The sequence below is a fragment of the Gracilinanus agilis genome, chromosome 3, assembly GCF_016433145.1.
Source record: "Gracilinanus agilis isolate LMUSP501 chromosome 3, AgileGrace, whole genome shotgun sequence".
NCBI classification, from domain to species: domain Eukaryota; kingdom Metazoa; phylum Chordata; class Mammalia; order Didelphimorphia; family Didelphidae; genus Gracilinanus; species Gracilinanus agilis.
The window spans coordinates 307,660,678-307,684,657 of NC_058132.1; the positions used below are offsets into that span (position 1 = coordinate 307,660,678).

General features: G+C 41.2%; 1 pseudogene; it reads right to left on the reverse strand.

Moving 5' to 3' along the window:
• LOC123241507 overlaps positions 1-20,634 on the reverse strand; it is a 135,274-nt pseudogene extending 114,640 nt beyond the window's left edge.
• Between the last annotated feature and the right edge of the window lie 3,346 nt (positions 20,635-23,980).

A 23,980-nucleotide genomic window follows, 5' to 3' on the forward strand; every position in this document is an offset into this window, starting at 1 on the left:
TCACTCTCACTCTCACTCTCTCTCCCTCTCCTCTCCTCTCCTCTCCTCTTCTCTCTCTCTCTCTCTCTCTCTCTCTCTCTCTCTCTCTCTCTCGAAAAATAGGAGGGAAATTGAGGTTGGAATCTCCAACTGAGCCGCTCTACACTTCTCCGTCTCTCTTATCTTCCCTTCATTACCTTTCATCCCATTTTCCCCAAACTATCCAGTTCCTCTTATCATCTACCCACCACCCTTCCCGTTCGATTGTCTTCATTACTCTCACTCTTCTTATTTCCCTGGACTAGCTGATATCCTTCCCTCCCAATCTCTGCCCCAGGCCTAGCCTAGGAACTCGGACTAGTTGGACATGTCCATTTGGGGAGGAAAATGAATCATCTTTCTTTTTGCCTTCAATTCTTCTCCCTCTTCTCCTCCTCCCACTATATATCCATGTAGGTGCAAACCTTCTCTGTCTCTGTCTCTCTGTCTCTGTCTCTGTCTCTGTCTCTGTCTCTGTCTCTCTCTCTCTGTCTCTCTCTCTCTGCCTCTCTATTTCCTTTGAAATGACAAGCCAACAGCATGTGCTAAATCTACTCAGAGGACAATTTTTGCCAATGTCACTCCTTTTGGGGCTAATGTTTGATGTTTGTTCAAAGTCCCATCAGGTTGGGGCTGAGGCTTGAAAGCTCTGCCAACAGGCTCACTAGGTAGCCTGGCAGGCTGGCACTTCCCTGCCCCCTACTTGAGATTCAAAAGCAGAGAACCTCCTGGAGCAGGGGTGCTCTAAGCAGCTGGCCTCCGAAAGCTTAAGTGACCATTTTCCAACCTCCCCTGGGGATCCCTGGGCAATTTGCTTTGACCTTTAGTTAAAAACCAATTTCTATCAGAAGACCAACATTGGCTGCCTCCCCGGGGTGCTCTCTTATGACATGTGCGTCTGCATGACTGGGTAAACAGGTGCTAATATGAATTTGGACCTTTTCCCATAAGGTCCTTTGAAGGGGGGAGGGGAAGAGAGTTACTCTCTAGATGAGGGTGGCATTTGCATGACACTAAAATATTCAGATGACACAACAAACTAGTTTGGAGGGGAAAACCCACAAAAATTGACTTTAGAATAATTGGTTGGTTACTTTGCATCTCCTCCTCCCATGTCCTCCCTACTCCCCAGCTCTCTGAAAAGAAAAAAAAAAAGACCTCTAGATATTTGGAAACATTTTGAGTAATTGAATTGTTCATTTTTTATCTGGATTCTAGGTGTCCTTAAGGGGACAGCACAAGAAACACACTGGACTATTGAGATGCGGATCTGGGTATTATACCTGTTTCCTTCACCTGCTATTTGACTTTAGAGAAAAGTCATTGTCATTTAATTTTAAACATGGAAGGAACCTTATAGATTATCTAGTCTAATCCCCATCATTTTTGCAGATGAGGAAACAAAGGCCTAGCAAAAAGAAATGACTTAACCAAGGTCACACTGCTGAGAAAAAGAGCCAGAATTTGCCCTTCTGTCCTATGACTCAGACACCAAATCCAGTGTTCCTTAAATAAATAATCATTTAATATTAAATAATCATTTAAATACAAGAAATGACACTAGAAAGCTGAATTTAAGCTCCTCAAGGAAAAGAGCTCATTTCTGTGTTTATATATTTTTCTTCTAGGGACAGAATTATGTGGATAGGTGAAGAGGGAAGAAGAAGAGAGAAAATTGGGATTAACTGGACAAGCATATGCTTGAAAAGCATGATGAAATATACAAATATAGAGTAGACCTTTCTCAGTAAAGGCCTAAGAACCTTCAGAAGAGGAGACAAAATTGTGGGACAGGGGATAATGTTTTGTGGGGGTTTTTTTCTGTACTGGAGAAAAGGATGGGAGGGCACCCATAGTTTGTCACCATATATCCCTCTATCAGCAATTTTCTGCAATTTTTAACATTCTTTGTAGCCCTAGATCAATTCCAAAAAGAAACTGCCAATCAAGCAAGTATTAAACACCTACTACATGCACATAAAATTAAAGAATGAAATGATCCCTATTGGCAGTGAGCTTAATGAGTTAACAAAAAATAAAGTTAATAATAAATATGTATACTATATATATGTGTGTGTGTGTGTGTATGTGTATGTGTTTACACATACACATACACACACAGTAGTTAGTTCAGTACTGTGGAAGGAAGGACACTAGCAGCTGCCAGAGATTTGGAAAGGAAAGCTTTGTGCAGAAAATGGTGCCTAAGCTACATCTTGAAGTAGAGAGATTGTGAGTTGGAGATAATGAGGAAGGACATTCCAGGCATAGGGGATGGATGGCTAATGCAAAGGCCCAGTGTCAAGAGATGGGAAAAAATGGGTAAGGAACAGAGAAAGACAAGTTTGGCAAGAACGTAGCATAATGAGAAGGGGAGTGAGTATTCATTGAGGCTGGAAACATAGATTGGGATGGGGTTATGCAGAATTTTAAAAGCTAAACAGGTGAGTTATATTTTTTATCCCAGAGGCAACCAAAAGCCACTGGAGGTGGTTGGTTAAATAGAAGAGTCATGTTAAGCCACTCATCTAAAGAATCTGGACTCTGCAACTAACCATCAGCATGTTGGGTTGGCACTGTTCCCAAGCATCTTGGATGTTTGGAAACATCTGCGGAGTGGATAGTAATTTTCACTTTAATCCAGATGTCTGGTGTGAGACAAGAGGCCAAAGCAAGAAAAGGTTATGACAATGGGCAAGGATGTCAGTTTTTTTTGTTTATACCATCCAGCTGTCCTATCTGGAGCCTAGGAAAAGCTAGCCTTGGTCCTTAATGGAGGAGACAATTGCCTGTGTATGATGAATTCAGGGATCCTAGAAATAACCTTGTCCCCTCTCCCTCCAAAAAAATTCCCTCTGAGACAGGTTCCCTTCTGTCTCTTTACCAAGGGAAAGAGCTACAGTAGGAGATCAGTCTTGAGACTGCAGATACTGGAGATACTCACTCCTCTTAGGAGAAGGACAACAATTACTCAGCTTTTAATTAAGCCCTTACTATGTGCCAGGCACTGTGTTGGGCACCAGTCAACAGTGTCTTCCATTTAAGCCTCTTTCTAAAGAACTGATTAGGAAAAGAAATGATAGAAGAAGGCCCTAAAGGCGGGGTGAGAGGAAAGACTAGTGATGTGATTTGGCTCTGAACCTAGCACCAGTGACATGGGCACAGAGACATGACATGTGGGCAAGGAGGCATGGGAGGAAAACAGCCCACGCCGGGTATCATTCTCTCCCTTTGGCAAGCGGCTGTCACTGCTCCTGCAGTACCTTCCCAGAGTTCAGCTCTCTGGCCACTGGCCAGCCTAATCCTAGCTCAGGTCCCCAACACTAGGTCCACCACATCTACCAAAGCCCTCCTTAGCTTGCTTTGAGAGCAGCCACCTCACATCAGCCAGACACTGCTGTCTATGCCTCCCCCCCCCTGTCTCCCTCCTCCCCACACCCACTCCTTCCCCCTCACGCTGTCAGCACCCCCTCCGATGAACCCGAGTTCAGGCACATGGCGAGAATCCCCAATCCCCAGCCCCAGCATGGCCCCCGGAGCCGTGCAGGGCAAACCAGGCCTGTGTTATTGATGCAACTTTCCTCCCCCAAATGTTCCCTGGTCTAATCACTTTTTTTAAAACTCCACAAACACAATCTCTGCACCGTGATCAATTATTTAGCAGAAAATGATGCATTGAGTTAGAAACTAAATGCCATTTAATATGCCCCAGGAATTCTAATTACATGCTATCACTGTATGCCTAATGAAAAGTTTCCCTTTCTCGTGTTTTTGAAATCTTCCCGGAGTGGAGAGGAGCCAAGATCTATATGCTTTGGGTTAACGTTGGGAATGAGGTGGCCCTTTTAATGTAGTCCGTCTCGCCCCACCCCCACGCCCACCCCAGGTTGTCCTTGTGGGCTATTTAGGGTTTTTTCTGTTTTGCAAATTACTCCTTTTTCAAGATTGTTTGTTTAGTGTCGGGAGGTTATTAAACAAACGGAGCAGCGAGCCCTTCAGCTAATCAAGGAGGAGTGACAATCTAGATCCGGAAGGATTCAATATTGAAGAGGTCCCTTTGCCAGAAGGACTTGTCAGTCTAACGGGGTTGGGTCGCTCCAGTTGGAGGACTCACCGGCAAGCTTTAGCTGCTCGGCTTGCTGAAATAGCAAGATCGGTTTTTATTGGAAAGTTGACCCTGGCCAGGCTGCCTGTGGGGATTCCCGTAGGAAGAAGGAAAGCCAGAAACAAGGAGTGAGGGAAATGAAGGAAGGGCTTATTTACTGCCATGCCAGGCCTTTCCATTCCCTCTGCCCAAAGGCTCCATCAATCTCCTGGGCCAGACCCCTTCTTCATCACTTGGGTTTCATATTCAGAATGATGGAAGCTTTCCCCTCCTCCATCCTCCACCTCAGCTATCTTGCCTCAAGCTCTCTCATTCAATAGGCTCAAACTTAGGGTTCTCTAAACTCGGGTGCCCCTGGCCCCCACTCTGCTAAAGGCGCTACTATTTATGCCCAACGACTATCACAAAATCTAAGTAAAGATAGGGAAGGACTGAGAGCCCGTCTGGGAGCAACCATTCCACTGGGGGAAGCAATAGAGAACAAATAAACTAGGGAGAAGGGGTAGAAAGACCTTATAGTGGATAACACCTGGATAACTTTTTGAGGATTGATCTTGCTATTTTTATCTCCTTTCTTACAGATGAGGAAACTGAGTCAGATAGAGGTTAAGTGACCTTTCAAAGGTAACACAGCTAATAAGTGTCTGAAGTCACATTTGAATTCATTTCCTCATGACTCCAAGTCCAGGGCTCTAGCCATTGTGTTTCCTAACATACAATTTGAAATGTGTGTGGAGAATGAAGTAGAGAGACTTGAGGCAAGAAGACCAACCAACTGGCTGTCATCGTAGCCCACTTTTGTGTTAATGAGGGCTTCTGCTATAGTAGTGGTAGTATCAGAGGAGAGATGTGTATACCAGAAATGTTCCAAAGATGGAAATGACCGGACTCAGCGACTGATTGGATATGGGAGGTAAGAGAGAGTGAGGAGTCAATATTAATGTGTCCATTGTAATCTCAGATAATTGGGAAAAAAGAAGTACCCATGACAATAATAAAGAAGTTGGTAAGAGGGGAATGTTTGGGGTAAAAGATAATGAGTTTAGTTTTGGATGTGTTGAGTTTAAGATGTCTATGGAACTCACAGTTCAAGTTGTCCAACAGGAGATGCAAGACTAGAGGTCAGCAGAGAGAGAGTCAAATAAATGGACAAATAAATCTGAGAATCGACTTCAAGACATGATAGTTGAATCCATGAGAAATGATGAAGTCATTCATCATGTGAAAGAGTATAGAGAAAAGAAAAGAGAGACCAGGACAGAGCCTATGGGGACACCCATGATTAATAGTCATGACCTGGCAGACTAAAGATCCAGCAAAGTACTTTAAACAATACCCCAGTCACCTGAATGGTAGAGTCCCTGTCTTTGGAGCTAACAAAAGAGAATCCAAAGACCCAGTTAGTTCTCCAATCACCACAAAAATGAGTCATGGTAATCTCTTGGCTAGAGAGGCTAGGTTTATACCATATCACCTTATTCCTCACCTAATTCATTATTCTTCAACACCTTTGCCTGCACCCTCATCTTGTTTTTATAAAACCTTAGAAAAATTATGAAATGGGCAAAGTGTGTCCCTCCTTGCCCCCACCTTCAAGAAACCACTACTCTAAGTTATCTGGAATGTGTGCCATGATGCTTCCCTCCTCATCATGGTCCAAACTTTTGGGCTTTCCCTTTCCCACTACAAGACATCTCTTCTAAATCCCATTTCCTCATGGCCCTGATTTCTATTTAGTTCAGTTCTACAAATAATTCTTAATTGCCCGCTGTTTTATAAGGCACTGTGCTAAGGTACCAGGGACACTAAAATGAGTGACAATATAGTTTCTGCTCTCTGGGACCTTATTTAACAGGGGGCATGAGACTCTTATACAAATCAGTATGATATAAATTAGATGGTGATGATCAAAGGCAAAGGTGAGGTTTCAACAAAGTGCTGTCAGAAATATAAAGGTAAGGTCACTTTTGAGTAGAGCAGTGGTTCCAAATTTTTTTGGCCTACTGCCCCCTTTCCAGAAAAAATATTACTTAGCTCCTTGGAAATTAACTTAAAAAATTTAATAGCAATTAATAGGAAAGATAAATGCACCTGTGGCCACCACTATCCCCCTAGATCGCTGCAGCACCCACCAGGGGGTGGTGGCACCAACTTTGGGAATCACTGGACCAGAGCATTCAGGAAAGATTGCATGTCACTTGTACTGGAACTTGAAGGATTTCAGAGCTACTATGTAAGGTACCAGTCATTTACAGGCTAAGCTACTGGTAATGGCTAACAACAAAACATATTGAGTGAACGTCCCAAAGAAAACTGCATTTTAACCGAAAGAAGACCCCCTTTCAAAAAAAGGAGTAACCTCTAATCCAGAGATATTTATGTAATGGAGTAATCGCATCACATCTCACAGGCAGATGCTTACTCTGCCTACATCCCTATGTTTCCTCTCCAGTCCTGCCAAACTCATCTAGTTATCCCTTGTTTTTTTCCCTTTCCTCCCTACCCCCCTCCCACATACCTCGCTCAGCCTCCCCTGCTATGTCTTTACAAATTTCATTCCTCCCTTGTGGCATGCCCTCCTCTCCTCTTTTCCTGCCAGTCCAGGTCCATCCTTCAAAACCTACAAAACTCACTGCATTTGGAAAGCTTTTCATACTTAACCCCTACCTGTCCATTCACTTATCTGCTAAGCCCCTCATCAACACTTATGTCTTCAGTTGTATTGTACATTCAGATCTTGGGAAATTTTGGATGTAGGATATGGCATCTTTTCATTTTCTTGAGAAACAGTATTTGTTTAGCCAATTAAAGGGATAAATGAGATGGCAGTGGGGATGTTTCTGCTACTTAACATTTTTCACATTTAAAATCACTTTAGCAATAATCCAAGACAGCTAACATATCTAATATAAATGATTCTTTATATATAATTAAGAGAAGTCTGGCAAGAAATGGTGATAGGGCCTCCCTGTCTGATTTAATTGATATGCAGAGTTTAAAAAAAAAAAAGAATCTAACGGTTCCTGAATCATAGGATGTTAGAATTAAAAGAAACCTTTGATATTGTCTAATCCAGGTGCCTTCTTTTAAAGCTGAGGAAATTGAGACCTATGGAAGCGATGTGACTTGCCCAAAGTTACACAGTTAATAAAGAAATTGAGGAAGGATTCAAACCCACATCTTCTGACTTAAATCTGATTCTTTTTCTACCATACTATGACTGCCTAAGTATTAAGTTCTCTACACAAATCAAAATTTCAAAACTCTTTTCCCTTTTGTGTCATATAGATAGTCTAACCCTACCATCATATCCATCCCCATTCCCTAAGATAAAGACAATGAAATTGGAAAGCCCTATTGGAAGTCTTGGATATGCATGCTTGAGTTGATATTTGAGAAATGGTCAATACATTTCAGATTGCATGAAAGGTTATACAAAAAACAAAGGCCCTAGGTTCCTTTGGGAAAAGGTTACAAGTCTACTGGCTTTCTATTTCACTCAAGAGATCTGATTGAACATGTATTCTCCTCAGTTCCTCTAAAAATGTACCCTGTTTGCCTCAATTTCCTCAATTGTAAAATGAATTAGTTGGAAAACCAAATGGTAAACCACAGCAGTATTTCTGTCAAGAAAATCCCAAATGGTGTCATAGAGAGTCAGACACAACTGAACAACAACACAATATTTCAAACTCATTCATTCCTATTAGGTTACCAATGAACTTCTGTAATAGTTAAAATTAAATTATGAGGCTGTTAGTAGTTTTAGTAGCTTTATTACATCAAACTAGTGATAGTAAAGAGAGGGAATGGTAGGAAAGAGGTAGAGAGTTACCTAGCCTACCACCCTATGTGCCATTCTAATGGAATGAAGCTCACCACCAACACAGGTTCTCCCTTAGGTTCCAATCTCCAGCCAGAAGAGCATGAGAGTGTGTGCCTTGGTCTCACCCTTATAAACAGTTTTCTCCATTCTCTAGCTTTCCCACAGCACATCTCAGGAACCAATCATAGTTCCTTAATTTGCCTGGCATTGCCTGTGGAATCAGATTCCTGTATTGTTGGTTTTAACTTCCTTTCGCTGAGAGTCTGTCTATCCCTGCACATCTCAATGATAAATGCTGACTGATTACATCAAAACAAAGGGAGGGGAACTCCAGGCCCCTGATTGGTTACATTAAAACAAAGGGAGGAGAATTCCCTTCTCACATTTCCAGTCATTACTTTTATTTTTTAATCTTTTATTTTTAAATCCTTATGCTCCTTGACTTTTCTCTTCTACATTCAACATGGTTCACTATGTTTCCTTAAAATAAACACCTCCTTTGGTGTCATTGCACTGAACTACTATATTAGGCTGTAATCAGTGTTCTTCTTTCTAGTCTCTCCCCTCTGTGATCCATCCTCCACAAAACTGACAAAGTTTTAACCAGGCTATTCCCTTCCTCAAAAACCTTCAGTGGCTTCTCATTCCTTCAGGATAAAATATGGATTCCACAAGTTGTAAATTAAGGTTCTCCTCACCAAGGTTTTCCATCCTAATTTCATACTATTCCTTGTTATATACTCTGTGTTGCAGTCAAATTGAACTATTACTTCTTCCTCAAAGTTTCAACTCCATCTCCCATTTCCATATATATATACAAAAGGTGTTCTGCCTACCTGGAATACATTCTTTCCTTGCCTCTTCCTCTTGAATCACTCTCTTTCATCAAAACTCATTTCATGAAGGACTTCCTTTGGAGACATATCCTCATTCCTTTTGTGTTCTCTTTCCCCTAAACCTCACATTCTTATATTTGTTTACATGTTTTTCTACTACCTTGACAGCAATCTTCTTACCCTAGAATGGCTCAGGCCATTCATTACCTGTCAACTTCTCTGATTGGCACATCCCAGTTCTAATCACACAACCATTTCAAGAAGTGGAGAGGTCATTCATGCTCATTTCACTCCTGATTCTCTGGATTTATGAACCTCCTCCCCAATAGTCTTATTCACTAAATTCAGTATCCTGCATATGAAAGAGACTAAACATATGTTCATAGGATTGGACTAAATTGGAGTCCCATTACCCAACCCCAACCCCCACCCCCAAAGAAACAGCAGATTAAGGTTAGAGAGAGGAAACTACCTGAACAGTGTCCAAACCATTTATGAATCTGGTTCTATCTATTGGTGTCCATGTGGTAGAGGGAAGCTGGCCTCAGGTCCTCATAACCTCCATAATGACATGAAGCAAGAAAGGTAGTGAAAATGTTATAGGAGTCATAGCTTTGATCCTCAGAATTCCATATTGTCCTACTTCTCTCTTCCTCTGCCTATATTCTTTCTCATGAACACTTTGCATCTACTGCCCTGCCTGGTGTAAACTTCATGGAACAGGATGCCCCTCCCAGGAAAAGTTCATCACTTCTAAACTTACCACCATGCTGCTAACTCAAGCTTTCTTTGATACCACCTACTTCAGCCTCCTTTCCCCTCTGAGTGGAGGAGTAGGGGAAAGGGGGGGGGGGGTACCAAACTCCTCCCAACGCCTTCCTTTATAGAGGGAAGACTCCACTTTGCATCTGCTGCCCTGCCTACTCAACTTCATGGAACAAGATACCCCCACTCCCCCACCCACCCCCGGTTTCCCATTCCCCAAGCAACCCTTTCTGATGGCCACCAATCTTCCCTCTCTTGCTTCCTGCCTCCTGTGTCTTCTTCCCTTTTAAATGATAAACTCCTTGAGGGCAGGACTTCTCTTTTCGTTAATTATATCCCCAGTGCTTAGCATACTGCCTGGCACATAGTAAGCACTTAATAAATTGGATTGGAATATACTGGATTGGATCATAAATGTCCTGATCCAACATATACCAGCTACTTACTTCTAGCTACATCCCTTAAATAACTCAATAGAATTTCTACCAAAATCAGCTTCTACTTATTTCAGCTATTGGCCACAATGCTGGCAGGATGGAAACACTCCAGGGGAATCTTGGGTGCACATGTTAAGCTATGTTCTGTCTGCTCTATTACCTCTAAGCCACCCAGCCCCTGACTCCCCTTTTTATATTAAAAGCTAGGTAGGACTACAAGATCAGAGTGTAAGCCACAGGTGGAATGGCTAGGGGCAAGGGAGGTTCTCTCCAATCAAAGCAAGGTCAGGAAAATACCCAAGAGGAAGAAGCCTAGGGCATCATTGATTGATGATTTGTCTCTGGCAAAGAAGAAGCCTGAGGCAGTGTCCTTTACACCCCTTTCTCATTCAGGGGAAGGCAATGCAGCTGCAGGCTCTAACACGAGGGGAACTGAGGCTTGCTAGGGGGAAAAGATGCTAAGAATAAGGAAATGATGACATTAGGTTTGTCAGGAAAAGAAAATGAATAAAGCCTCCAAGTCTTGGTGATAATAGTGTTAATGTTAATAGACAGCAAAGAGAAAGTGGAACAGCTCAACTCCTATTAGTTTAGTCTTCTCTATGAAGAGAGATCTCCACAGTGCCTTTAGAACAACACTGAAAATGGAATTAAAGTCCAAGGCAGAAGATTACAAGAAAGCATTTTCTGTAAAGGAGTTGAAAGCTCTAGGTCCAGATGAATCAGTATTCAAGGAACTTACAGGAAATTATAGGGAAAACTATTCTTTTTTTTTTTAAACCCTTAACTTCTGTGTATTGACTTATAGGTAGAAGATTGGTAAGGGTAGGCAATGGGGGTCAAGTGACTTGCCCAGGGTCACACAGCTGGGAAGTGTCTGAGGCCGGATTTGAACCCAGGACACCTCCTGTCTCTAGGCCTGGCTCTCAATCCACTGAGCTACCCAGCTGCCCCCTTGGGAAAACTATTCTTGAAGTAATCATAGCAAAGTCTTTCATGATATATCAGTGGAAAAGATGAATGATTGCAGACTGATTAGTGCTACAATTAGATGTGTTTGTAGTCAGGAAGACCTGAATTCAAATCCAGCCTTAGATATTTATTAGCTGTGTGATTCAGAACAAGTCACTCAATCTCTGGAAGCCTCACTTTCCTTCTCTCTAAAATGAGGATAATATCACTTACTTCTCAGCGTTGTTATAAGGATGAAATGAGATCATATTTGTAAAACATTTCGCAAATCTTAAAGCACAATATAAATGTTAATGATGATGGCGGTGGTGGCAATAACAATGAACCTTGGCAAATGTATTTCCAGAAGGAAACAACCAGGAGACAACAAAGATTTTGAAGGGAGGAGTGCTGTGTAAGAAACAGGCAAAGGACCTATACATGCTTAGCTGGAGGAAATAAGGCTTGTGGGGGTAGGAGAGAATATGTTGATTACTTTGAAATATCTGGAGACTCAGATTGTGATTCTAGAAAGAGCTTATCGTGAGGAGGAAGAATTCAATGTATTCTGTGTTGCTGCAGAAAGAAGAATGAGGACCCATAGAAAGAAGTAATAGGAAGGCAGAAGTTGGCTTAATAAAAGAAAGAACTTTCTAATACTTAGTGCTATCTGACAATGAAATGTGCTACCTTACTGAGTGCTGAGCTCCCTGTCCCTGAAATTATTCAAGCTAAGGTAGATCAAAGTTTTTTTGATCAAAGCAAAGGAATTTTTTCATTGGATGGGAAGTTGGTCTAAATTTATTTTAATGTCTCTTCTTCCACATGATGAACTGATTCTGTGATTTGATAATAATCCTTGTACTTCCTTAGTGAAGCTCCAAGTGTTTTCAAGGAAAAGCAGGTCAAAGAAAAACTGATAACTATTAACTGAGTTACCTGGATGGTTCTTGAACATACTATCAAATATTTGGGCATTTGGATATTGGCATACAAGCAACTGACATGTTTTTTTTTTTACCTTTATGTATGTATGTGTCTAAAATGTTAAAGCAAAAAAAAACTAGATAGGTAGATAATCCAATAGGAGGAACCAGAACGGAGCACAGCTGGTACAGTTTAGCTAGGGAGGGCAGGACTGGATAATTTCACAACTTCACCATCACTTGGTCCACCAGAATGGCACAGGCTGTGTGTGGGCTCAACAGCAACATGAGACACAGCCCAAGCCAGCACAAATGCCCACAAATACACTCCCACCACACCCCTACACATAAACACCACAATAGCAATACAAGAAGAGGAGGCATGAGAACAAACATCCTGGGCACAGAACTACAGCTGCTCTGTGCCTCCCAAATTCTGTCCCTTACTAATCCTCACTCTCCCTCCAACTCTGGACAAACACCATCTCTTCCAAAATAACACATTCCCCAGCCTTCAAAAATAACACATACCAAATAACAGTTGGTCCCCAACAACCCTAGCATGGCTTAATACTTCAAAGAGACCCCATTTGGAGTTTTCTTGACAAAAATACTTTCATGGGGGGGGGGGCATCTAGGTAGCTCAGTGGATAGAGAACCAGGCCTGGAGTTGGGAAGACCTGTATCCAAATCTGGGCTCAGATACTTCCTAGGTGGGAAAGTCACTTAACCCCCATTGCCTAGTCTTTACTGCTCTTCTGCCTTGGAACCAATACACAGTATTGATTTTAAGATGGAAGGTGAGGGCTTCAAAGAAGAAGGAAAAAAGATAACAGAGTGGTTTGCCATTTCCTTTTCCAGCTCGTTTTATAGATAAGGAAACAGAGGCACATAGGGTTAAAGGATTTGCCAGGGTCACATAGCTGGTAAGTGTCTGAGGCTAGATTTGAATTCAAGAAGACTCATCTTCCTGACTCCAGGTCCAACATGCTATCCATGGTACCACCTAGTTATTCTTTGTGAGTTTCTAATGTAATAATAATAATGATGATAAAAATAGCACCAATCATAATAATTGCCCTATAGACAACCTGATGATGAGCTTTTCCATATTTAGTTAGGAAGGTGCTCATACAAGAGACATACAATTTAACATTAGACCCATACTCAAAACTTTTAGAATATGATTGAACCTACCAGAGTTTGGGTTCTGCTAAGATCCACACCCTTAAATGTCCTGACTTAAATGTAAATGTGTTCAACTGCTCAGCAGATCCTACAGTGGGCAGAGTGTGAAAAAGAACTCTTCCCCAGATGTCAATGACAGCCAGTAGATAGAGTGCCAGATCTGTAGTCAGGCAGACCAGAGTTCAAATTCATCTTCAGACACTTACTAGCTGTGTGACCCTAGACCAGTGGTTCCCAAACTTTTTTGGCCTACCACCCCCTTTCCAGAAAAAATATTACTTAGCCCCCTGGAAATTTTTTTTATTTTAATAGCAATTAATAGGAAAGATAAATATGCCTGTGGCCATCACTGCTCCCCTGGATCGCTGCAGCACCCACCAGGGGGCAGTAGCACCCAATTTGGGTATCACTGCCCTAGACAAATCACTTAACCTGTATTTGCCTTAGTTTTTTCAACTCTAAAACAGCAATAATAATAACAATAATAATATCACCTACCCCTCAGGATGGCTGTTAGAATCAAATGAAATTATAATTGCAGAATCACTTAGTTCAGGGCCTGGCACATAAGAACTATATAAATGTTAGTTGTTATTGTTTTCTGCCTTCCAGGCCCACATTACCAAAACCTCCTGACAAAAGGAAAATTAGCAAATTTCAGAATCAAGGTTCACAGGATCATGGATGATAGCTTTAGAGACCATGGAAGCATCTAATCTAAACTTTTTATTTTCTATTTGAAACAACTAAGACCTAGGAAGTTTGAAGTATCTGGCCAGACAGTCCCAGAGGTGCAGTGCCTGTATGTATTCTACCCTAGGTCTTCTATTTCTAAATCCATCACTTTAGATTTTTGAGATATCAATCATTACTTTAAAAATAAGACTTTTCAGTTATACCCATTAACTCATGAATATGTTGAATATGCCTTTGTCCCTGATGTGAAATACAAGACTTATGAAATCTAAATACACTGGTGGAAACAAAATTTAATTTACTCATGAACACTAAATGGCTCTAAGGCAGCCAGAACATCTTACTTAAAACCAATAAATAATTTTCCTTGACAATAGAAGTGTGAAATAATCCTAATTAATTCCTGAAACTGTTCATGTTCTTCCTTTCTGCAAATAAAAGAAAATTTGCAGAATTTATGGAAGGTATGGTGCTAGGTCAATGAGAAGGGATACAGAAAAGTATCAATCAATTAGCAATTATTTATTAAGTAACTACTATATGCCAAGTACTAGGTAGAGATATCAGGGATGTAATGAAATAGTTCCTGCCCTCAAGGAGTTAACATTCTGAAGAAGTAAACAACATATTGGTAAATGTGAGATAAATATATAACAATAATATGTAACATCTAGGTAGTATTTACTATTGTGAAAGGGATTTTTTTAAATCTTAACTTAATCAAATACTTGGAGTGCACCACCCTTTTAACTTAATCAGTCAGGAACTTGTTAATCCTTTTGGTAAGATTTCACACCCTCAGAGGACAAGAGGTGGATCCCACAGACTCTAATCCCTAGGCAATGCTAGGTGGATTGAGAGACTAACCAGAGGGACAGGAAGTGAGTTGGAGGAAACAGTTTATAAAAGCCAGCTGAGAGCATTCTGGGTGACTTCTGCTTCTGCTCTGCTGGTGGCTCTTGCTGAGGGAGGACCTCTATGTTGGTGTCTTTGTGTTGGATTCTTCTATGTGGCATTTCTTCTGCATTGGAGGACTTCTGCTTTGGAGTCTGAGACTCTCCTGCCCCTCTGGACAGAGATTGGAAATTTTTCAAGGAGCAAGCTAGATTTCTTTGGAGCAGACTTAGAGTGGTAGGCTAGACCAGTGATGGGCAAACTTTTTAAAGAGGGGGCCAAAAGAAAGGAAAGGCTTATCTGTCAGTCTAAGGCAACTCTTCCGTAGTTTCAGTATTGTATCCTACTCATTGTAGTCATCAGATTAGGAATAATGTCATGCAGCTGATAGAACATTTAAGGGGGCTGCATCTGGCCCTCAGGCCATAGTTTGCCCATCACTGGCTAGACAATTCCCCTATCACCTTCCTACATTTCCCTCTTTACTATCTCTACCCTGCTGTAATAAAGCTACTAAAGCTGCTAATAGCTTCATGACTTAAGAGTTAATTTTATAAACAATGACCACGATAATTTTTTAAAATTCTTATATTTGTCAAACCCATTTTTAATTATTACACTATGTACCAGGCACTGTGCTGAGCTCTTTACAATCATCATCTCATTTGATCCTTACAACAACTCTGGGAGGAAGGTGTTACTTATCTTGCTATTTACAGATGGGGAAACTAGAGCAAAGAATAGTTAAGTGACTTGCCCAGGGTTGCTGGGCTAGTAAGTGTCAAATTTTAACTCATATCTTCCTGACTCTGAGTCTGGCTCTTTATCCACTTTACAACCTAACTGCCCCTATATAGTATATTAACATGTATACTTCATGTATTTTATTATATATTTAATATACTTATATATTTCATATTGTATATAAACTACTAATAGTAATTAAATATTAAATAGTTCAATATAAAAATAATTTATATTTTTGTATATTCTAGTATACAGTTATAGAATATATTCCATACATCCCATATGTATTTGTATACTATATATAGAGATGGAGTGCCGGCCCCTGTCCCCACCCCCAGACCAAACACTGTGCCCACCCACCCCCAGGGACAGAATGCCATGCCTCCAACCTCACTTGTCCCCCCTGCCCTTACCTCAAACAGGGGAGGGAGGAAGCACTCCCATTAGGCTGCTAAGCAGAGAGTTGGGTAAAGTGAGGAATGTTCTCAGGGGCATGGAGAGGGGGAGGGGGACAGCTCCGCCCCAAGTCCCTCTGTCTTTTTAGTAACCAACTCTGACAGGCGATAGCCGGCATCCTTACAGAGAGGACTCTGCATGCCCTTTTGGGCATGTCGGTCATAGGTTTTGTCAGCAATGCTACATATGCATGTGTGTATACATATATATAATATATATTATATACATATTATGCAAGGATACACTATATGCATGCAAGTGCATACTTGTGTGTGCTATTCTAGTATAAATTCTATTCTACATATCATATACAAAATAAATGGGACAATTTAGGAGAAGGGGATTCTAGATGCTGGAAAAATTAAGAAAAGCTTGATCTAACAAGTGATATTTGAATTGAGTTTTGAAGTAAAGTAAGGATTCTAAAAAGAAGAGGCCAGGAAAAAAGTGCATTCCAGGCAGGAAGGGACAACTGTCTGTGCTAAGGAGAAGAGATGGAATGATGTGCATGATGAACAGCAAGAAGGTCAATTTGGCTGGATCATAGAGTTCATAGAGGAAAATGATTAATAATAAAGCTGAAACTAGGTTTAAAGATCTTTAAATGCCAGACAGAACTATCTGATTTTGATCTTGGAGGTAGAAAAGAGCCTCTGGACTTTGAGCAGAAAATCTTAGAGACATAGATTTAGAACTGGAATGTACTTTTCAGGTCATTGTCCAATCATCTCATTTTACAATTGAGAAAACTGAGGCTCAAGCCATTAAGTAACTTGCTCAAGGTCGAGTACATAGTAAGTGGCAAAACTAGGATTTAAACAAGGATCCTCTAACTCCAAATTCAAAATTCTTTCCACTTCACTGGTGACATAGAACTGTGGTTCAGGAATATCATTTTGAAAGGTACGTGAAGGTTGGATTGGAGGGAGCAATAGTCCTAGTGAAAAGTAATGAGCACCTAAAGGTGGTAATTATATAAGGGGAGAGGAAGGAGAGTATATGAGAGAGGCTGAAACAAAATCAATAAGACTTAGCAATTAATTGGATGTATGGAGTGAGGAAAAGTAAGAGTTAAGAATGACTCTGAGGTTATAGATCTTGGTCACTGAAAGAATGAAGGAATTATAGAGTAAGAAGTTTAGGAAAGTAAGAAGGCTTAGAGTTCATAATATCCATCTCCCTCATTTTCCAGATGAGCAAACTAAGTCACAGAGAGGTCAAGTCATTTGCCCAGGATCATATATCTAGTAGGTGTCAGAGGTAGGATTTGAACCCAAGACTTCCTGACTTCTGGTCTAGCAATCTATCCTCTACTAGTTTGGAAGAAAAGCAGGTTTTAGGGAAGAGATAATGAGTTCTATTTTGGAAGTGTTAAGTTTGAAGGTGCCTACAGGACATCCAGTGCAAAATGTCCAATAAATAACTGGTAATCTGGAAAGTCAGAAGGGTGGTTAGGAGATTATAGATAGATTTAAGAGAGGGTCACTGAATCCATGCTAGTTGATAAGGTTAATAAGAGAGTGTAGTTTGAGAAGAGGACATAAGATTCAGCCCCTCAGTTCCAGGAAACGATATTTTAGGAAGGGATATCACACACACCAGAAGATCATTAACAATAAGGTGATGAATACTGTCATAAAAGTAGTTACAGATAAAGTGAATGTTGCTGTTTAGGGGGAAAAGATCATTGTGGGCCACAATATTAAAGGAAAAGTTCCTAAAGCAGCTAAAACTTGACCTAGACCTTGAAGGCTTGGTAGGATAAAGATAGAGGAGCAGAGGATCAATTATCATGTCTTGGATCCATCATTGATCAAAGCATAAACACTTTGAGACACCAAGAATAAAAGCGGGTGTTAGGGATGACAGTCAGACCATTTGGACAACTCCCAAGGATCAGGAATACACAGAAACTATCAGAAGACAATTCCCTTTAGTTCATAGGATCATTAATTTAGAGCTCAAAGAAATCTTGGAAGTCATCAAGTCCAACCCTCTCATTTTACAGATGAAGAAACCAAAGCACAGAGAGATTAAATGGTTTATTCCACATCATATAACTAGTAACCAGATCTTTATTCTAGGTTCAGCATTCTGTTCACTGTGCCATCCAGTTACCTGATAAATTCCAACCACTCTGCTTTCCTGGATTTCCAATGACTTTTTAAATTTTGGCACAACCTCTGACCTTGTTCATTCTACTTGTGTTTTGTGTTGATCTGACCTTCCTAGAATTTCTATTCACAAACTGGCATCTTAGACAATTCCCTGTCTGCACTCTGGATCCAAAGCTTCATTTTTCCTTCTGCTTCACCTAGATTTCCTAGGAGAGATATATGAAGTATCTTGCTTGCTTCTCCTCATACCCAACCCCCAACTATAGTTCTAGCTTTAACTCTTAATACTGCAGCTTTCTGCTGGTTCCCTCAATGGCCCTGATTCACCTCCCTACCTCCAGGGATCATACATGAACCTTCCTACTTTTTCTCCTTTACTTCCTCCTCCTCCTTGCATCTTTTCTTCCTTCCTTCTTTCCTTCCCTCCTTCCTTTATTTCTTTCTTGAAAGGCAAATCAAAGTGTGGATCAGATGACAGAACACTTTGGGGGACAGCTGAATTGGGCCAGCTAAGTGGCAAAATAAAGCATTTAACTCAGAATCAGAAAGATCTGAATTGAAATCTGGGTTCAGGCACTTGTGTTATCCTGAGCAAATTACTTAATCCCTGTCTTCCTTCATCTATAAAATGGGAATAATAATGATAACACCTGCTTCCCAGTGTCATTGTGAGGACCGGGTGAAATCTTATATGTAGAGCACTTTACAGCCCTTAAAATGCTAAATAATTGCTACTGATGATGATAATGATGATGTGAAGTATGATGTGATCTGGGAGTCTGGGCTTGGGTATATAGTGGGCTAGTTGACTTTGTGCTCACTGATTCACCCTGAATCAAGACAACAAGGAGCCAAGACAGGAATTCTTTTTTTTTTTTACATTTTTATTTTGAATATTTTCCCATAGTTACATGTTTCATGTTCTTTCCCTCTCCCCCAAACCCCTCTAGCCCCCCTTAGCCGACACACAATCCCACTGGGTTTTACATGTAGCATTGATCAAGACCTAATTCCATATTATTGATAGTTGGACTATAGTTATCATTTAGTGTCTACATCCCCAATAATATCCCCATCAGCCCATGTGTTCAAGCAGTTGTTTTTCTTCTGTGTTTCTACTCCCACAGTTCTTCCTCTGAAAGTGGCTAGTTTTCTTTCTCATAAGTCCCTCAGCCAAGGCAGGAATTCTAAAGCTAGGTGCTTTCCTCTAAAAAGTTGAAGGCAATTTTTATTTTTTATTGGGGGGGGAGGGGGGGAGGAGGCAGTCAGTGTTTGATGGTGGTATATTGGGTAGGAAGATGAGTTTCAGGGAAGATCTCAAGATGATCCCAAGTCAGTGATTAGATGAGATATGAAACATGTCCAGTCTTTAAGCCTAACCTGGACGACGTTATCTCAATGGTTGTCTCCTCTCTGGGACATGACCAGCTATGACTATCAGCATCCTGATCACCTCTAGGGGCTACTAGCACCCAGCTGTGATCCTCACAATAAGGGGGGGGGGAAGGAGGTGCTATTATTATCCCCATTTTCCATTTCAGAAAACTGAAGCAGACAGAGGTTGAGTGGCTTGCCCAAGGTCATAGACCTAGTAAGTATCTGAGGCAGGAGTTGAACTCAGGTCTTACTGACTCCAAGCCCAGTATACTATCCTCTGCTCCACCTAAGGCAAATACTGTATATGTCCACACACTGTCAATAGCATAATCCCCAATACTGCACAAGTCTTATATAAGGAAAAACTTCTTGGCAATTAGTTACCTAAATCGAAATGGGCTGCCTCTGCCCAGGGATAAGTTCCTGGTTATTGAAAGTCTTCAGATAGAAGCTGGATAACCATTTTCAAGGATGTTATTAAAGGGATTCTGTTTCCGCTCCCATCATCAGTCAGTCCTCTGTGATCCCTCCCAAGTTTTGAGTATCAGATAAAAGATCAAAGCAATATATAACAGTGAAGAAAGAGGGTCCGCATAGACCTTTAAAGCTCTCCTCACATCTCCATTTGTCAGATGAGAAAACAAAGGTTCACATAAGTGGAAATACTTATCCAAGGTCACAAGGCTCCCAGTGGCAAATCTTAGCCTGGAATCCAGGTCCCCTGACTTTAAGCCTAGGGCTCTTTCCACCATGCCAGGCTGGGGTCAAAGTTACTTAGAACCAACTAGCGTATTCCTTTCTTGCACACGAACTTCCCCTGATTAATGATTGTCTATAGTCCTTGTTCGCCCAACAACCTCATTTTCCATCTTGACATTTCACTTAATCAACATCGGAGCACTCATGGGCAGCCCAGCTGGGGCTTCTGATCTCAGAGATGTCTCCCGGAAAACATGACATGTTGAATTAATGTAAACTTTTTCAAACAATCGTTTTGGCAAAAATGATCCAGCAGGCATACTATTTATACCCGAGGCACACGCTAGGGAAAAGTTTGGGAATCTGCTCTCTTTGCCCTCCACCAAACCCCTCCCCGCACGAGTACGAGCCGTCCTTTTATTTGGCACCGGGCAAATCGCGTGTGTTGTCTGGATACGGCCACGCCTGCACTGGGGAAGGAGGGGCGAGTGAGCTGAGGCGGTCTGGTGAGTACAGCCTGGCGGGTCAGCGGGTTTCACAGGCTTAACTTTCAGAAGAAGCTGCCTTCTTTTGTGGTTTTGGCTTCCTTCCGGCATCAGTGGAGTAGAAAGAAGTCTCGAGCCCCGAGGCCGGGCTCTGTGCCTTACTTAACTAGGCGGGTGACCTTGGTTAGGTAACGCGGCATCCCTGAGCCTCGGGGTCTTTCGTCTCTACAATGAGGAGAGCCCAATGTGACATGTGCTGATAGCGCAAAGATGGGAGTAATAGCGAACACGCTGCTTGAGGGAGCCAGAACCAGAAAAGGTCTCAACAGTGGGTGTGTGTCTACATTTACCTACACATATCCGCACACGCAACCCATACACACGCGACTCATATACTACACACGTGTATCTATTAACATAGGTGTGTACACACACCTACACATACATGCATGTGCAACGCAGTCGCACACATACAAGTGTATATACATATATAAACCCTGTAAGATTAAAAGTTAATCTCCAAATATTCCAAGTGTTATATTTAGTACATTTATTTATAATAATTGGAAGCAAAAAAGGAAAGTAAAAGGCTAGAGCAAAGAGGGAGCCAACCCAGCCGTGGGGGGAGAGAGAGAATGCGGGGTTACCCCACAACTATCTACAAACATGCCAGAACGCTAGGTGGATGAAAGGAAAAGGATGCTGGGTAATACTAAAGGAATTCTGGGGAACGTAGTCCTAGGGTAGAACACAACCTACAAATACATGTACATACACATATATACACACATTGGCCTACACATACAAATGTATACAAATGGGTGTGCACATATAAGCCTAAACACAAAGGTGTGTACTTCACATATATGTGCACCTACACATGCAGGCATGTCTCCACATATAGGTATACTTATAAACCAATATAGGCAGACATGTCTCTACATGCATGTGCAGCATAAACCTATACATGTGGACATGGCTCTACATGTGTGTCCACATATAAGCCAATGACATACATGTATGTGCAATGCAAGCCTGACCGCATACATGTGCGATATAGACTTGTGCGTGCCTGTCTCTACATGTGTACATGTATAACATATACATGCTGGCATGCATCTACATGTATGTGTACACATACATCTATACATGCATGCATGCCTCTATATGTGTGCAATATAAACCTATACATGCAGGCATGTCTCTACATATAGGTACACGTATAAACCTATACATGCAGGTGTGTACATATGTGTACAGTATAGACTTTGCAATACAGATGTGTTCACATACATGAACATACATAAACATATACATACACATGTAAACATACAAGCACAAGTATATACATATGTGCATATATAAACCTATATATTAGCTACATATACATGTGTGCATATATAGACCTATAGTGCCAGTGTATACATACATATGGGCACATATAGACCTAAATACACATATGTGCACATATAAACATACAGTACAGGCATGTATGTGAATGTGTAATAATGTACATGTATGTTAGTACATTATGCTCACATAGACCTATATACATGCATGCACACAGAAACTACATGTGCACTGTGTACACACATGTGCATGGCCATGTATGCATCTGCGTGTATGTGGATATATACCTTCACATATGTGTATGCATGTATGTGTACACACACAGTGTGTCCCAAAGTTCTTAGTACAGCTATGAGCTTAAGCAGCTTAAAGCTGCACAAGGTCTTTTGGGTCATCATGTACATAGGTCTAGACCTGTGATTTCATCCAAAGAAGGGACTTCCTAACCCCTCCTGGAAACTCCCTCCAATGATGGACATCCATAACTTAACCATAATTTTAAGTGTTGATTTGCACACAGAGCCATGAGATCTGCTCTGGGAATTCATGGACATAAGGAAGTCCTCCCGAGGGAACCCCCTGCCAGTGCAGATTGCCCCCTTTCCTGCAGCTTCTATTCTTAGAGAGTTCTCTGGAGTCTGGAGATGTTATCTGGCTTGCCATAGATCAGACAAGGAACAGGTGTCAAAGAGAGGATTTGAACCCAGTCTCCACTCAGAGACTCATCCTTTATGCTGCCTTTTATGAAAGCAACTAAAGTACCACATGCTGGTAGAGTCATTACTATATATTATCTGATCAAATGCTCCCAATGATCTCATAAGGGGAAATGGACAGATATTTTCATCTCTGAAATGAAAAAACAGCAAAAATCAGGAAGGTAAATACAACTTGGACACAGCCACCTAGACAGTCATAATTATATAGCAATTGCTTATGGAACCAGGAGTGACCTAAAAAAGAGATGAGTGGGGCAGGTGGAAGAAGAGGTAGAGGGAGGGGAGAGATGGCCATTACTGTCAGGTCTTAAGAGACTGTCATGTGGACAGACCGAAATTTAGGGAAATTGAAGAAAGTCATTGGTTTTAGAAGGTCATTGATTAAGAGATGGAAGGGACTCAAGAGATCCTAATTTTCTCTTATGTTGCCATTTGTCAGGGGGTCCTAAATTAAACACAGAATAACTGTTCCATGGCATAGAATTCCTAGCAATTTAAGGGGGAAATTCCTTATTGGAACCTCAAGAACCTCCACACCTCTTTATAGAAGGAAAATGTCAAGGTTTTTAAGTGCTTTTTTATCTTTAAGGATAAATGATCACACACAAGAGCCAGATGAATGAATTGAAAGTTCCATGTTTGACTAATTCTTGTCTTTCTTACTTACTACCCCTATAACCTTTAGTAAATTTCTTTAAACTGAAGTTTCCTCACTTTCAAAAATAAGAGGATTTGACTAGATCATCTGTAAGGTCTCTTCTTGCTCAAAATCCTGTGATTGAAAGGTAAAGGAAGGGAAGGGAAAGCAAGGGAAAGAGTTATTTATATAGTATGTGCCAGGCACTGTGCTAAGTGCTTTTTAAAAATATATCTTTTGGGGGGAACTAGGTGACTCAGCAGATTGAGACCCAGAGATAGGAGTTTCTCAGTTCAAGTTTGGCCTCAGACACTTCCTAACTGTGTGACCCTGGGCAAGGGCTATGTAACCCCCATTGCCTGGTCTTTACCATTCTTTTGCCTTGGTACTAATACCCAGCACTGATTCTAATATGGAAGGTAAGGGGAAGTTAGGCAGCACAGTGGATAGAGCACCAGGCCTGGAGTCAGGAGGACCGGAGTTCAAATCTTACTTCAGACTCTTCCTAGCTGTGTGACCCTGGGCAAAATTAACCCCAATTGCCCAGTCCTTACCCCTATTCTGCCTTAGAATCAATACTTAGTACTGATTCTAAAACAGAAGGGAGAGAGAGATCATGTGTCTACCTTTCCTTCTCTCTTTCTCTCTGTGTACATATATGTACACAGATAGGGAGAAAGAGAGAGAGAGAGAGAGAGAGAGAGAGAGAGAGAGAGAGAGAGAGAGAGAGAGAGAGAGAGAGAGAGAGAGA